The 17,283-nt window shown below is 31.9% G+C and overlaps 1 long non-coding RNA gene across 1 annotated transcript; it reads right to left on the reverse strand.

The window, feature by feature from the left end:
• Nucleotides 1–333: 333 nt before the first annotated feature.
• LOC143054025 (uncharacterized) lies at nt 334–4,087 on the reverse strand. Its single transcript, XR_012971547.1, has 3 exons — nt 3,811–4,087; nt 2,247–2,426; nt 334–608 (listed from the first exon to the last, which is right to left on the reverse strand). It is a non-coding gene; the product is annotated as an uncharacterized LOC143054025 (long non-coding RNA).
• Between the last annotated feature and the right edge of the window lie 13,196 nt (nt 4,088–17,283).

Below are 17,283 nucleotides of genomic sequence, written 5' to 3' on the forward strand. Positions count from 1 at the left end.
TTTAATGTTATTTTCTAATATATGGTAATTTCTCAATAGGCAAAATCGTCTATTTGTAATCCTGTAAGCCTACTTTTCAGTATACTTTTTAGGATAAGACCTATTAAACAATCCATTTAGAACGTTGGTAAATGAATTTAGTATATTATTGTGTTAAGTTCATTTGATTTTGTTTGTTTGTATATATAACAAACCTTTTTAATCGGCAATAAAATTTTGAATTGAATTGAATTGAATGGCTGAACTTTAAATACCTATTTCTTTTCTTTACCTTAAAACTGAATTTTTGGTGTTTTCCATAACTTTTTTCACTTACCAGGCTGTATAGTACTCTATATATGAACGCTGGAGGTAGTAAGAATGTTGTGTGTAGTAATGAACGTAGCAGTTCTGTGCCATGTTACCGCCAGATATCTGTACACTGCAGTCGTAGTGGTTATTGCAATAATTCTGCATGGTAGATAATTCATTGTATGTAGATGTGTATGTATTGGATGTATACGAACAACCTTGTGTCCATGTTGCACCAGTCATAGTTATATACCCCTTCGTATTGTGGACATAACATGTTGGCTGAAAGTAACTGTCTCTGCAGGTACTCCCAGACTCTAAAAGAAGCAATGAAGATTTAACAATGGAGAAGCAGACATTTTTAAAGGCCACCAAAGACCAAAACATGCAGATGTAAGCTACTACATGTATTACTCTACCTAACAATATCACGCTCAATTAGGTAAAAAGGTTTTACGCGTGATCAGCCCCTTCTAATTCTTCATTTTTTGTACTTAAAGGAATGTTGTGTCTTGTGTACTATTTGCCTGTTTGTCTTTTTATATCTTTTAGCCATGGCGTTGTCAATTTATTTTCAATCTATGCCGTTCTACATTAATTAAGTGCATGAATACTACTTCCAGTTTATATAGTCCGGTTGACCTTTTTCAATGCCGTATGCCGCCCAGTCTTTTGACTTTATCATGTCGCAGTATAAAGTGATAGCAAAGTTCAAAATCTAAAAACCGTATGTCGTTAACCTTTAACGTTTCACAGGAGTTGTAATTAAAGTTTTACACTCTAAAAAGCTTAAATTACAGAATAACCTTGATTAATGATCTTTACCTCAATTTTCAGATAATTGACCAAGGACCTCATATCAAAAGCATCTGGGTCTCTATGATTTACAGTTTATGACTTACCTAAACATAACATTCATGTCAAACACAAAAAGTTAATAATCCTGTTGCATATAACCGGACTGCTTCCGTCCAAATCTAACAGATCACTCTTATGAATAAGCAAACGTTTCTGAGAAAAACTTTAAGCGCAGCAGAAACAAGAAACACAGTATATTTGGAGAGGACATATAAAAAGTGTGCTTTTAAAAGGGGGAATTCCCAAAGCGTAATTATTGTTCAGTATTTTATACAAAATATATCATAAACTAGTTGCGAAATAAAAGCACTATTCTAGTTTAGAAACAAAATATGGCACAGAAAAAAGATCTTTAAATGGAAAGACGAAAAGACGAAAATATCTCTGAATCTCCAATCTCACAAACCGATTAAGAAGATACAAATCTAGGTAAGAAATAAACCCTTAAGGAGTCCAAAAGGGAGCAATACCGAGTAGCTGGTTAATAGTTCAACATCGATCTAAATCAAGAAAACATACAATCTAATTTAACAAAAGGTCTGATAAGAGCACGAAGCCCCAAAACCCGGGGATAATCTCGGGTGCTCAGGAAAAGGTAAGTAGATCCTGCTCCATATGTGTCATCCCTCGTGGGTATCCTGTAAGTGAAGACCATGTGATAAGTCTAATTCGGTAGGTGAAATTCGTGCATAAGAGGACAGGATTGTGGTTACGACGATTGAAAAAAAAATCGTAGTCATCTGTGAAACAGATATTCCAAAACGGTCAACCAACTCGTTTTGGCTTCAGCAAAAATTTGAGAATGAATGACTTCAACTTCCAAGGTTGTGTCTCTTGGTTTAATAACTTCTTCGTTGACAGCAACCCTCTATCAAATAATCATAAAAGGATAAGTAACCTCTGGAAAACTGACATCAAAAACATAAACAATTGAAAGGTCGATCGTCTTTTTAAAGTTCTGTTTGGAGTTAAATGGTGGCTAATTTTATATTAAAGAACTGAGAGAAAAAAGAACAGAAATACAAAAACAATTTCTTAAATAGTTTTTGCAATCAAACAAATAATTAACAATATTCTCCTTCTAATCGTAAACATACTTGAGCATGTTCCTGTGTTACACCTTTGTTGTTCGTAATCTCGACTATCTCTACAGGTACTGTCAGAACCAAAGTAATTCCTGGATGGATTGGTACAGGTACGTGTACGTGTCTGGTATCCTCCACCACATGTACGTGTACACGATCCATAACCTGACCAGTTCGACCAGGCTCCTTCGCCTACAACAAGAAATATGCTAAATAAGATAAGTTTTGTCCTTTCTTTTCCTTATGATATTAATTTTAATTTTAAGTAGCAGCCTATACTATATGTTATACAAAACAAAATGTGCATTCCTATAAGCTGGAAAAGGCAACTTGATTTCGAATAACATTTTGTTCGTCAAGTATGCTAATGTGTAAAGTGTTTGAAATTATATACGAATCGAATATTGATATTATAATCAGAAAGGAAACAGGCATCATGAGATCTAAAGTTTCATCTAGGTTATCGAACGTTAGCATTTAAATATTTGTCATACTGGCATGCGTTTTAGGTCTCTATAGTTTTAATAAAGGCAACAGTAGTATACCGCTGTTCGAAATAAATAGCCCTTTTTTATTGTATTTTGTTGTTATCTTAAAACGAGTGTCTTGAATAAAGCTTACTTCATCTCACTCAGTCGTTATAAATTTGATTAATGTTTTGCTCGTTCTCCCATAAAATCATGTTTGTAAATTTGCAAAAATATAGAAAGAAGAGAAATGATGAAGAAGCATAGCAAGTCTGTCCTCCTGGTTAGAGGAACTGTAATACTATTATATTGTTATTTATTTTCACACATGCGAAACAAAATATGTGTTATATATGAACTGTTATTTTCTCTGTAGCTATGTATTAGTTTATGAAAATAAAATCATTCATTTATTCATTCAGAAAACTACATTTAATTGACAAAACTCAAAGCACACGTCTTATTTGCAGATAGTGAACTAGTATATAACAACATTCATATTTCAGGAAAATACATTTGTGTATATAAGGAACCTTTTTACCGTTTTGTAAGGAACAGCGAATGGCAAAATAAAAAAAAAAAAACATTATATAACCACATTATATTTATTGAATTGTTATCAATACTGATCCCTTATTAATCATAATGACTTATTCAACTAGCAACAAAAAAAAAGGAATACATTAATTATTTTAACGCATTGAAGAATTTTAAATCAATTCCTAAATTTCTTATTAAGCAAAGTTTACACAATTCCATATCATTAATTCTTTTAATGATAAATAGTGTCTTTTCATGGAAAATGCCAGATTGACAATAGATATATGACATGGTTGTTATAGTACGTATTTGAAAGTCATCTGTAACTAAAATGTGTGTTTGAAGATAAATCAAATATATTGTTTATTCATATCTTCATATTTTACAGATGTGAATAAATCCGTGTTGTTATATTTAAGCCTTAAATTAGGATTTTATTAATAAATATCTGGCATTTATAATATGTACATGATATACTAGTAACATAATTCCACACTGAATGCATTTACATATTGAAGTGTACATTGTTCTTTGGTTATAAAAAATACATTAAAACATTATATACTTACGAACACAATGATACTGGATTTTCAGGCCTCCCACTCCACCATTTCCACAAGCGCTTCCGACCAGTGTATTGGTCACGACGAAATTACATGCTGTTTGGTTGTCACACTTGTTTTTGATACCATGGTTGTTTGTATGAGAACAGCTGTCAAATGTGAACAGTATATCATCCACTACAATGTATGGGTCTGAAGGTGATACATATCCAGAATAGGAGGTATAACTTATTTTTTCTGAAGTACATGACAGTGACACAGTGTCACCTTCCTTTGCATTCGTATAATAGTAATCTGTAAAGTCAATGATACAGTTAGTTAGTCTCAGTATTAGTCACAGCACAATTTAATACAATCCTTAGACAGGAAAGGACGGGCTTATTATTCAGTTATAACATATACACTGGGGTAAAGCTGATGACCGTAACTGCATTCACGGTCATCCAAGATGTCGGATGAAAAATTAGGTCAGTTTCTGTATTGTCTGTTAAAGTGTTTCTATATCATTTTCTTTACAAATCATACATTGAAACGATGTAAATTTATAAAAGAATCATTCGGAAATCACTAATTACTTCCGAGAAATGTGCATGAAACGGGAAATTCGATTTGAAAAAATCGCCAAGATGACCGTAAATCACAATCGAGATGACCGTAACAGAATCAGAGATTCATAACAAGGCTGACCGTAACTGCTTTTAAGATGACCGTAATTTGTAAATGATGACCTTAACTTTTAAAGGATGACCCTCAATTCTAAGAAATATCCGTATTTATATAACTATCTTTTTATATCAAATGATTAATCGTGTTGGTATACACATATTAATATGAGAGTTTTATCCTATAGGTAGAAGAAAATAAGACGTGCTTCAAATGCAAAGATTACCAGATGTATCTTTTTTACAGTAGAGGGTTTAATTTTTAAAATGAATTTGACAAAAGACATGCAAATGAACAGGAAGGGAAAAAATGCTACAAAAGCGCGATAAAATGACACCTTACAAGCATAATGAAAAAAATGCGGTGCACAGCCTTCAACTGCTCGACAAAAGATTTTTTGTTTTGTTTCTGGGATTCCTTTAAAAGACATCTAATAAATACACATTTTTAAAAATGCCAAAAATTTGCATGTACACCCATTGATATTATATCGTCTTTCATTTTGTCATGCAAATAAAATAACAGAAACATTTTGAAAATATCATTCGAATAAATTAGTGAAGGTGAGCTCCAGCAAAGTAGATCCTTAAAATAGTATTGTACGAAAAGCGTATCACAAGGCGGAACGTTGTCAATTTGTATATATACAGAAATGTTATTCATACAGTCAGGATTCTACTTCTTCAAAATTATCTCCCCATTACGCCAGTTCATGCTCACAATCGTAGAAATGGAAGCCATTGTAGGGATGACGCTCTGCCAATTTTGCTCTTGAAAACTGATAAATTTATCCACATAGCACCATTACGATCGATCGTTAAATATATATGTCAGTTATATTTTAAAAGACAAATGTATCTACTAGCTAATGAGCATTAGTTAATGATCTTGTCTGCATTGATTCAACTTAAAAATATTGTCTGTTCGGATGTCAGATGGAATTTTTGAAAATTCTTAAGCATTTAAAAAAATTCTAATTAAATATTTCGTGGAAGGGCAGACTAAACATTTTCAGTAGTTGAAGATTATAAACCCTAGTTATCACACACAAGAAAATCATATTTTTTCGAAGATATTCATTTTCATCATCCAAATTAAAAGACTGTCGTCAAGTACTTTTAGAAAAAATAGCTATTCGAACACACCTACTCTGTTTTTGTGATTCTTTAGATAGGTATCTCACTTGACCCATATATTTCATCTTTTCGTACTGTATTTTTTTACGTTATAAAGTCAACCTGTAGCTTTGATATATAATAATGATAGAATCTGAAGCGAGATGCTATATAAAATACTCTTGCTTTGTACGTTTTAAAGACAAAATATACACCCCAAACATGCCCTAACATAAAAAGGTGCACTCGATTTTTTTCGTTTCGATACAATCGTTACCTGTTTTGGGGAATTTTTTCTTTATTCACATAATAGAAGGACAGACACGAAAATTTCTGAACTAAAAGATTGATATGTTCTCCGTCCGTGATAAAAAAAAATCGGAGGTTATGCATTTTCTACATCCAACTTATAGATACTATATATAAAAAAGAAGATGTGGTATTATTACCAATGAGACAACTATCCAGAAAAGACCAAAATGACACAAACATTAACAACTATAGGTAACCGTAAGGTCTTCAACAATGAGCAAAGCCCATACTGCATAGTCAGCTATAAAAGGTCCCGATAAGAACCATGTCGTCGACTTGATATCTTATTGTTTTGCATTACTATGTAATAGATACATTGAAAACTTATGCAAATGGTGTTTTTAAAATAAGAAAATTGTCGTTTTATTTGTTTCTATTAACTTTGTAAAATTTTGTTACTATCAAACATTACAGTTAACATTTATCGCTTTCTCGATAAACACAGAGCTTCGATTTTCCCATTTTCATAGTCCACTAAACATAGAAAATGATAGTGTAGATGAGGCATCCGTGTACTAGGGACACATTCATGTTTCTTCAAATTTTCGTCGTATCGCTGTCAATTTGTGTTAAAATTTTAACGTCGATATCAATAAATATTTCATTGTTTACGAGAAAAATGCAATTTACGGTCATCCTTTACAAGTTACGGTCATCTTTTTACCAATCACGGTCATCCTTGTTTTATGTTACGGTCATCTTGAAAATATTTTCATTATGATTTACGGTCATCTTAACGATTTTTTCAAATCGAATTTCCCGTTTCATGCACATTTCTCGGAAGTAATTAGTGATTTTCGAGTGATTCTTTTATAAATTTACATCGTTTCAATGTATGATTTGTAAAGAAAATGATATAGAAACACTTTAACAGACAATACAGAAACTGACCTAATTTTTCATCCGACATCTTGGGATGACCGTGAATGCAGTTACGGTCATCAGATTTACCCCAGTGATATATAAAAATGGGATGTATATTTGTCAACAGGTTTATCAAAATCAATCAGTTTTGCGGGGATTCAAGTCGTTATTATAATTATCACATTAATATTAAACGGAAACTAAATCATATCTACTAATAATATTACTAGAGCTCTACAAACTTGAACTGTTTGTGTTCTTATTGACAGTAAGCTTAGGTAAGTATTACACAAACAAGCCATCATAAAAATACACATGCTACTTTCTGTTATGAATCTGATGGATTTCTTTAACTTGTCGTTTGCCTGAATATTTAGGAAAGAAACCAGGCGTACATGTAAATGACTACTTTCTGAAAAGACTTAAGAATAAATTAACAAAAACACAACAACGTTGTCCTTGGACATTTCCATTGATTTGTGTTCTATAATATCATATTTAAACTGATCAAGTAATACATTTCTCATATAACTTGTGTCTTTCAGTCTTAAATAGCACTGAGTGACGTAACAAAATCCTGACATAAAGCCAAAGAGCGCGTCAGTATATCACAGTAACGGGTGCAAAAACATGGCTTAAATTAGCAAGTAATATTTTTTTACGAATGTAAGGTTGTGTGAAAGACGTGAATAATGATACTCATAATGCATCATCAAATATTATCAATTTGTCTTTAATTGATTGGGTTTATCTGGTATTAGTTTGCAAGGATTGGATATACAACAGCTTCGTGTGTTATAACTATTTGCTGTTTGTGTTCTTTGAAAGACTTTTTTAAATTGGACAAGTGCAATTAAGTGTATGACTTAAACTCATGAATGCGTCTTTTTAATCGGACATGTGCAATTATATGTATGACTTAAACCCAACAAATGAAGACATAATACATGGTCATTAATAATTTCATAACTATCTTTGTTATTATGCATCTGTTTTTCAATACTTAATGCATTTCTAGAATTCCTAAGCATTTACAAACACATTCTTATCAGTTATAAGGGTAATCACTATAGTTGGTCTGTCCAAAGCTTATTAAATGTATCGATCTAAATATTTTAGTCCAAATGTTATACCAAGAAATATGAATCGTCATCATTCTCTTTTAAAATTAAACTTAATTAACTATTACGTATTTCTAAAATGGTTTTAAAAGGCTTATAAACAAAGTTGTATGTCAATGAGAAATTACTAAATTTGTGCACAAGGGGTCATGTACTGATTTACATTAACAACAGCAGTGTAACAGTATTACTACGATTGTGTATTTAAGGATAGTATGCCTGATTTATCGATGGACCAGAATATGTATTTAAAATTGAGAAAGGAAAAGGAGAATGTACCAAAGGACAAAACCAAATCAAAGAGTAAAAAAGAGTCGAATGCCACTAATGGGTATTCAACACAGCAAGAAAATCCCGCAACCGCAGTCGTGCTTCGACTGGCCCCTAAACAAAATTATGTACTAGTTGAGTGATAACGGAGGACATACTAAACTCCAAAATATATAAATGAATTCAAATTAAAAATCAGACAAGACTTAAAAAGACTAGCGGCACATCACGCATTGGAGCTTACTCTTAAAGCATCCGTTAAATTATTTAAATATTACACCCATTTGTACGCTTTGTCTATGCCTGAGTTATACGTTTGGTTTACACCTTGTTTATAATTGATGGCAGAACTTTCTTTATAGTAATATTGATAACTCTAATAACGACTGGTGTGATTTTACGTTTCTCATTTTTGACATTTTTACCTATTGTAGACATTAGAAGATATGGTAGGCGTTTCAAAATGACAACTTTCCATCCAAGTCAAAATTTGTATTGCGTCTGCTTGTTTTGTTCACACATCGTTTTCAATATTAAGGAATTATATGCGACTGTAATACAAGTGAGAGGTTTAGTTAGCTATAAAACTATTACCAGATTTACTTCCCTTATGTTTCTTTAGAAAATGTCTGTACCAACTCAGAAATATTACAGTTGTTATCCATTCGTTTAATTTGATATGTTTGAGCTTCTGATTTAGCCATTTGCTTATGGAGTTTCCGTTTATAATCTCCTCGGTGTTCGATATTTTTGTTATTTTACACCAAATTTTAAAAAAATTCAGTCGTATTGTCCTTTTTTCCCATTGAAATTAAAATTCAAGAAAAGTATGTACAAATTAATTTGTATTTAATATAATGATATAGTTTATAATTATATTAATAGTCCCATACCCTTAGTACTAATGACTATGTTATATATAAACCTATGACGCATACATGTTTTAGTGTTGGTGAGATATTAAATGTTGCTCTTATCTTCATAAAACTTTCTAAACAATGTTCCTGTATTGATTTCTTTATTTATATAAAAAATAAACTCATCATAGATACCAGGACTAAATTTTGTATATACGTTAAAAGCTGGTGTAATGGTTGAATTTGTCCTGAAAAAATGCAGATCATATGTCTCGTCTTCATTAGCATTGCACGAGTGACATACACAGTGTTCTTGTGAAATTAGGTTAGGTTTAAGGAATAAGAGTACTGTAGTTGTAGATTTGACGGTCGCAAATGCAGTTTTACTGGCGACGCGGAGCGGAGACAGTAGAACGGAGATTTGCGACCGTCAAATTAAAATTGACGGTGGCAACTCTTCAACTACAGTACTGTTATTCCGATTATAATGCATTTCAAAATGAAATAATACGATAAAACTTTGAAAAAAGTTTAAATTTGACAAATAAAAAAAAAATCCGCGAAACTTCATGAATGATTTTGGCGCAAAGACGTCATGGGTAAACGTGACGTCATACAAATGAAAACTTACAAACTGGAGGTTATTACGTTACCTGTACGCTTCAAATTCGGATAAAATAACATTAAAACGGCAAATTCGAGGTATGTGTTGTTTTATTTTCGATTATATAGTAGTAATCGAACATTTGTTGATTCAATTATTTCAAAATGGTTGTCCCTCCTTAGTTACGCCTGGTCAACTGTGGATTTGACGGCAACTTTTAGCCAATGAAAAAAATTGTTACATACAAATTGCATTAGAGTATGTTGTCTCTCTTTTTCAATCAATAAATCATGATAATTTAACGATCATTTAAGGTGGTACCCAACACCTTGTCTAAAATAAATTTTGCTTGTTTAATTTTCATTAAATTTTGACAAAATATTAACTTCGACCCTTTGAAAAAAATATAAAAACTTCAAACAACTTCAACTAATCACTTTCCCGGAAAAAAATGGTTGGATATGTTCCGGGCCATATGAGTATTTGGACCATACGCGTATGGTCATGACCATATGCGTATACTCATATGGTCCGATCCGACCGTACGCGTATGGTCGGACCATATGAGTATAATACTCGTGTGGTTATAAACGGGCCGGACCATATGAGTAATTGGACCAAATAGGTATTTTTTTCAAATTATATTATAAACGTTTCAATAATACAAAAAACTTAATCTAAAAAAACAGTGATGGTTACATGAACATTCATTTATTTTATAATCCAAAAACTATGTAAAAATTAAGTATTGATGCCAAAGTTAGTTTTCATCGCTTGTTACATTCTTGCATGTAGGCTTGGGGTGACATTCACTTCCACACGGTATCATAGTATTTTTTTTTTGCATTTGCAAGAGATTTGTGCACGATCCTTTTCATTTACACCTTTTGTTTGCGAGTGAAAAGCTAGCCCTTTTGCAGCTGCATACAATGATACCGAAGTCTTTGGCCATTCTGATTTCTACGGTGTTTTTAAGAAGCTCTAGATCTCAAATATCGTAAAATGACTGCTATACAACATATTCACAAGACAACTTAAATAAACTATGTTACTTTCCAGTGACTTCTGGTGTTACAGTTCATTTTGAAGATTTTGGAATTTATTTTTATAAGTCGATATATTGCCATCACTCGTAATAACCATCGGTAATAACAATAGATATAAAATGTGTTTATTATAGTTTTTACAAGTAAGTAGAAATAACCATGTGAAACTTCTTTTTTTAATTTAGCTAATCTTTTTATTATAAAATAATAATAAGATTACCTTTATGATATTTAATGAACGGTCATACCATATGAAGAGTTTAGAAGTATTCAAAGTAAACTGTAACATAGTGTTTATTACCCCGATCATATGAGTATATACCCATATGGTCCTGACCATACGCGTATGGTCCAAATACTCATATGGTCCGGAACAGATATATAGAAGTTTGACAAACACTAATTTTGATCATTGATAAGCATATTATTTCCTTTTCAATAGAACGTGATTAAAACGTTTAGCTGATATTACAGAGTTATCTCCCTGTAGTGTTAGGTACCACCTAAATCTATCTTTATATTGGTGATACTAGTTTAATAATAAAGTTATTGTTTATGATGTATGAATTAATGGTACATTATAGTTGAATTTTCGAGTTAATTACACTAGATGAAACTCTTTCTTTCCCACATGAATAAATGATATAAATTTTTGTCACGATTTTGAATTACTTTGTTTCTTTTTATATGTTTATTCTCTTTTTGTACGTACGCACTCATTGTTCTCATTTGATCCACAATTAACGTTGAAAGGTACTTTGCCAAAACTATGCCAATAAATCAATTGACAGTACAAGATCAAAATCGGTTAGTCTTTGTTTTAAAAATAGCAATACTGTTGATTTACTTTTCTAGATGATTAAACACGATTAAATTTCAAAATAAAATACCTCTAAATTGTCACAATTTTTCGTTCACAAAAGCTAGATATATTATCTATGAATGCATTTATGTCAACATGACATGTATTGTACTTTCGTTCGATCATTTCGACTTTTTTTTTATGTTTTTAATACTATTCAAAGATATAATTCCCAATGACTTATTTGTCGAATAAGTCAGAGAGCCATCAACCTTCTTAATATTCGATCTATTTATCGTTGTCTATTATAATTTCTGTTCCTAGTACTTAGTAACTATATACTTGTATACAACAAATATCAATCAAATATTGTGTTGTGCAAACGGATCTACCATCTGCGCGATGGCAAAAACTAAGGTAGCTCACCATTTACTAGATAAAAGTAAAGAATGGTCTCAAAACATTTGGACACTAAACATAATGTATCATTATGGTTGACCATACGACACATTTGATGGCCCGCTAGATATACTAAGAGAAAACTATATATATATTCTTCACCAAATGCATGTATATATGTGGTAGGACATCCTGCTTAAATTAATTAATGTTCATGCCATGTAATTAGCAGGGGTTTGCTCCTTTGCCAAATTTTTGCATAAAGTAAAGTAACAAACATATCGAATTTAGAGGAAAATTCAAAACGGAAAGTCCCTTATTTAATGACAAACACATCAAACGAATGAATAACAACTGTCATATTCCTGATTTGGTACAGAAAAACAAAACATATGTCTTTAGACCCGGTATTTTTATAGCACAAATCGAAGAACACACATTGAGGATCTCTGAACTGTTGTCTGTAATTCAAACAATTGTTTAATGTGGAAACAATGGCAATTTTAAAAATGGTACAAAAAAATCCAGTTCTGTCCTCTTACCAAAGTGAAACAATTTTAAAAAGTTTCTAAAGTGAATAAGGAATAAGTGTAAGACACTATTTGTGGTTTACCAGTATATTCTGCAATAGTTTATCAAATGCCAATTATTGATTTTAGCATTTGCAATACGAAAAGTTTGAAATATACTAAAATATGTCGGTAACATGAAAGAATCTTGAGTAACAGGACAGAGTTGGTAACAGAAAGGATTTTTTTCTAAAAAAAAATGCTTTATTTTATAGTTTAAGAAAAATACATCATTTCAGATTAGTCACAATTGGAAGATAACAGCTAACAATGTCATTTATCCTTTGAAACTGTATTTGCAAGATGACAAATCTGCCTAGGTAATGAAAAATTCTAAAATAAATTCCTTTCTGTTACTATCTACTATACTAGAATTGCACAATGTTCTCTGCTGTTATCAAAAGCAAAAAACCTATTTTTTCATTCAATATACTGTATATTATTTTGAAATTTATCTAATATGGTGATGATAACTGATATTGAATGAAATGGTTGGCATATAGTATAATTAACCTTTTACTTCATCAGTGAAATTGTCTTGAACATCCTTCCTGTTACTGATTATGGTTATGCTGTTACTTTTTATCAGGTAACATGACAGAACATAACAGAAAGGAATTACGCAGTACTTTTTGTTCATTTACTCGAATTGTGTGGAAGTTTACTTCCATCTACATATCAATTTGATAAGATACTATAAAACACATGTACTATTACAGTGCTGACAATAAAATATTATCAGAAGGTGCACAAAAAGGCTGTAACAGGAGAGAACAACAAAATTATTTTTCTCCAAATTCTGATCTTTGGGGAGTTCAGATTTTTCAAACTGGCTTCTATTCACCTAAACATGTGGAGTCATACATTCATGAAATGTTGCTCTTCACATTGCATTAACAGAAATAAAATTATGGTCTTTCAAACGTGTCCACAGGTGGAAAAAAAACCAGCGGAAACAGGAAAGAAAATACCCCTGGGGACAACATTTAAAATACCATTGAAAAGGCAAAATTTTCTTACATGCTTTAGTTATAACAAAATCAGACCAGTAATGGAGAAGTGTTTTATATAATCCATCAGATTTGTGAAAATCGGAAGGCTGTTTACTTCATTTAGATATTCTTTGAATGATTTAATTTTCAGAAAATAACGGGGGACAACATGACATGATTTTTTTGGGGGGTTGACCCTTTAAATTACAATTTTTTATTAGAAGCAATATTAAAAAGAAAATTTAATTTGGTGCAGTTGGTGCATTATACACTTTTGTTAATACTGAAACTTAAAAAAATTCCAAAAAATGCCTGAATAAAAAAATAATTGCTGGTGAAAGATGGGACATGAAAATTCGACTTTTCAGATATTGTCTCACATGCATTAACTTATGTAGAGCATATGTGAATAAACAAGGTTTTATAAACAGCTAGCTCAACCTCTCACTTGTATGATATCCCCATAATATTTTTTTATGTTGACAATAATTTGTGAACAAAACAAAGAGACATAATAGGTAATAATGTCAAAAATAGTGGTACACAGTCAACATTGTGTTATAATCTTAATCACTATAAAAACAAACAAATATCTCAATAAAGAAACACAAAAAGGCATGCAGACAAAGCACATCAATTTAGCAAAAACAAAAGACAAGATACAAAAATGTACCCTAGCACACTAACATAATAACGGGATGTATAAGTACCAAGCCACGTCAAATGGATATCACAAAATAAAGTTAAATATATTATTTCCAAATACAAATAAAAGAACACATAAATAGGATGATAAACAACGTCAATACAATAGAGGAAATGCGCATCTGATGCAATCAAATTGATACTGGTAATATTTTTCGAAGGTATAGGAATTGACGGTGCCATCCGATCATCACCTCCTGATTGGAAAAGTAAGAATGAAGCTGAAGAACGTATACACCATGAAAACCCCATTAAGGGTGAAATACAATGTCTGTTTGAGATAAAAGACAGAGAAAAAACAGTTCAACATCTCACTTTCAAACTAATTCCAGATGCTAGAAGAACTTGATTACATTTGGGACCAGTGGAGTCCCAATAAAAAAAAGATAATAAACGGCACATGTGAAGAAACTCTTTGTAGAAAAGTGAGGGAGAAGATACAGAAAGACGAAAAATTAAATAGAAGTAAAGCTGATGATCAAACTGAATACAACAAAACTTACAACGAAATCAGATAATGTGTAAGAAAAGATAAAAGAGCATATATTGAAAAAAAATTGAAACAACACATTTAATAATTCAATGCGTTCGAAGCGCTTTTATGGATTTACCTTCATCAGGAACGCTCAAAATCAAACATTTGAAATCCGAGGATGTATAAGAACCGGAACCGTTGAAGAGCTATATGTCAAAAATACCTAAGATAAATAGCCAAATTTTTAAAAAATCAACTTTGCCTGAGGGAGTTGAAACCTTCGTTTCTTAATAATTTCAAAATTTATAAACGGACAATTTTAGTAAAGTTTGTAAAATCATCAGTATCAAAGTAGTAACTACTGAGCTGATGATACCCTCGGGGACTGATAGTCCACCAGCAGGTATATACCCAGTGATGGTACAAAATTGAAAACAACACGCTTAATAATTTCATGCGTTCTAAGCGCTTTTCTGGATTTACCTTCACCAGGAACGCTCAAAGCCAAACATTTGAAAAGGTATGTGGCCACACAAGCAGAAGAAGCTCCAAACAAACATGAGAAACACGAAAGATCCAAACGATACCACCACAACACTTGCGGGCAAAAATACAAAAACGAAAAAGGTTAACCACTAAAGAAGAACAGATAGCTAGATGAGTCAATTACTTAAAGAACTCATTGATATACCTGCTTTGGCTTTTAAACCAGTTATCGACAGAGCTTCTAATAAACCTTATCACACCAATAAAGGATGAAATAAAACAAGCAGGAAAAAGTTGAAATCATACAAGGCAGCAGGTCCAGGCAATTCTCGACCAGTAACCCTTAAGGCCAGTCGTGACCTAACAGCTAAACTTTTACATAAGCTACACGGTGATATACTAGTAAGGCAAAAAGTAAATATATCTCAAAAATGGAACGAGAGACATCAAATCAAATTACCAAAGCAAGGCAATCTTAAAAAAGACATGAAAAAAAATCGACCGAGGAATCGCATTATTTTCAGTGGAAGCAAAGGTACTTAATGTTATCCTTCTCACCTGACTTTTCGAGGCTATAGATGAAAAACTAGGAGAACATCAAGCAGGATGTAGGAAAGACCGATCAAGCATAGACCAGATAGTCGCACTGCGCATGATAATTAAACAATCTTTAGAGTGGAAAACTTCCTTAATGATTAACTATATAGACTTTAAGAAGGCATTTGACAGCTTAGACAGAGAACCCCTTTGAAATATCATGCAATAATACAAATACTCGTAAACATCATCAGGAAATGCAGAGTTATACATGAAGGCAAGCTCAGCGAGAGATTTGATGTTAAAACAGGAGTAAAATAAGCTAGGCCGCCATCTATCACCGCTTCCTATTGAATTTACTACTAGTAAAACATGGAAGAAGCGACCGACGGGAAATGAAACGGAATCCATTAAACGATGTGGTAACAACTAAAAGACTTGGATGTTGCTGATGATATTAAATTCAGTACACAACAACAGCTGGAAGAAAAAATACATTCGTTCTCTCTTCAACATCTATAACACTCGGACTCAAACCAAATGAAGAAAATACAAAAGTACTGAAGATTTCCGGAGCACCTGAAATCAGTCCCAGTTTTTTATGGGGTTCGTGTTGCTCAGTCTTTAGTTATTTATGTTGTGTCTTGTGTACTATTATTTGTCTGTTAGTCTTTTTCTTTGGTAGTCATGACATTGGCAGTTAATATTCGATCTTTATGAGTTTGACTGTCCCTCTGGTATATTTCGCTCCTCTTCTTTAACAAGAAATAGGCTAAAAAATACTGAGGAAACAAAATTGGCATGATGAAATCTACTAGAGCAAGAAAACAAGTTACTGTTGTCTTTCGTTAGTTTTAATTTTTTACAAAAAGGTGGATGGTTTGTTTTTCATCCGAATTTGAATATCATGACCATATAATACACAAAAATCAGTTCTTTATTGGGTTGTTCCTACATATTTCGTTTCTAACTATCAAACTAGAAGGAAGTTAGTTATCGCATCGAAATATTTAGTATTTGGTTTTTGGATAAAGATTGCTTGATTATAACATTGAAAACATTCTACCCATGAACATTTAGTGAAATCTATCAATGAAATATATGCTCAGGTATTCAAGTTGTAAAATGGTAGTATAATTGTAAGGAATATTACATAACTTGTGCATACTGCAGGAATATAATATTTCTTCTATACATATCAATGATGTCATTGTTAAAGTAATCTTTAAAATTGAAGTTATCTTCCTATGTAAATAATTGTAGTTAAATCAACTACAACCAAACGTCTATTCATAATAATTATCACAAACAGAATAGTACGTGCTAGCAAACCAAAACTGATTACACGGCCGACACTCGGCTAACCGAGAGATTGGTTGGTTAAATTATATTGAGTATGCGGCTATATGGGCGATTGGTCTGTTAATCGGGTTGGTTATACGTCTGTTAAGAGTAAAACGCTTAATTTAATGTTAAACTCTATTAGATATACAGATTTTTGGCATGTTATAAGAACCAAATCAAAAAAAGAAAAGTGTCTGACAAAATGATATCTATCATAGAACATTTTGCACTTGTAAAAACATTTCTTAGTCTGCGCAGTTTTTAGTAAAACTAAAAGGCGTCGCGCAAGTATGTAGTATTTATGCTTATACGCATAGC

This window comes from Mytilus galloprovincialis, chromosome 12 (assembly GCF_965363235.1).
Source record: "Mytilus galloprovincialis chromosome 12, xbMytGall1.hap1.1, whole genome shotgun sequence".
NCBI lineage: Eukaryota > Metazoa > Mollusca > Bivalvia > Mytilida > Mytilidae > Mytilus > Mytilus galloprovincialis.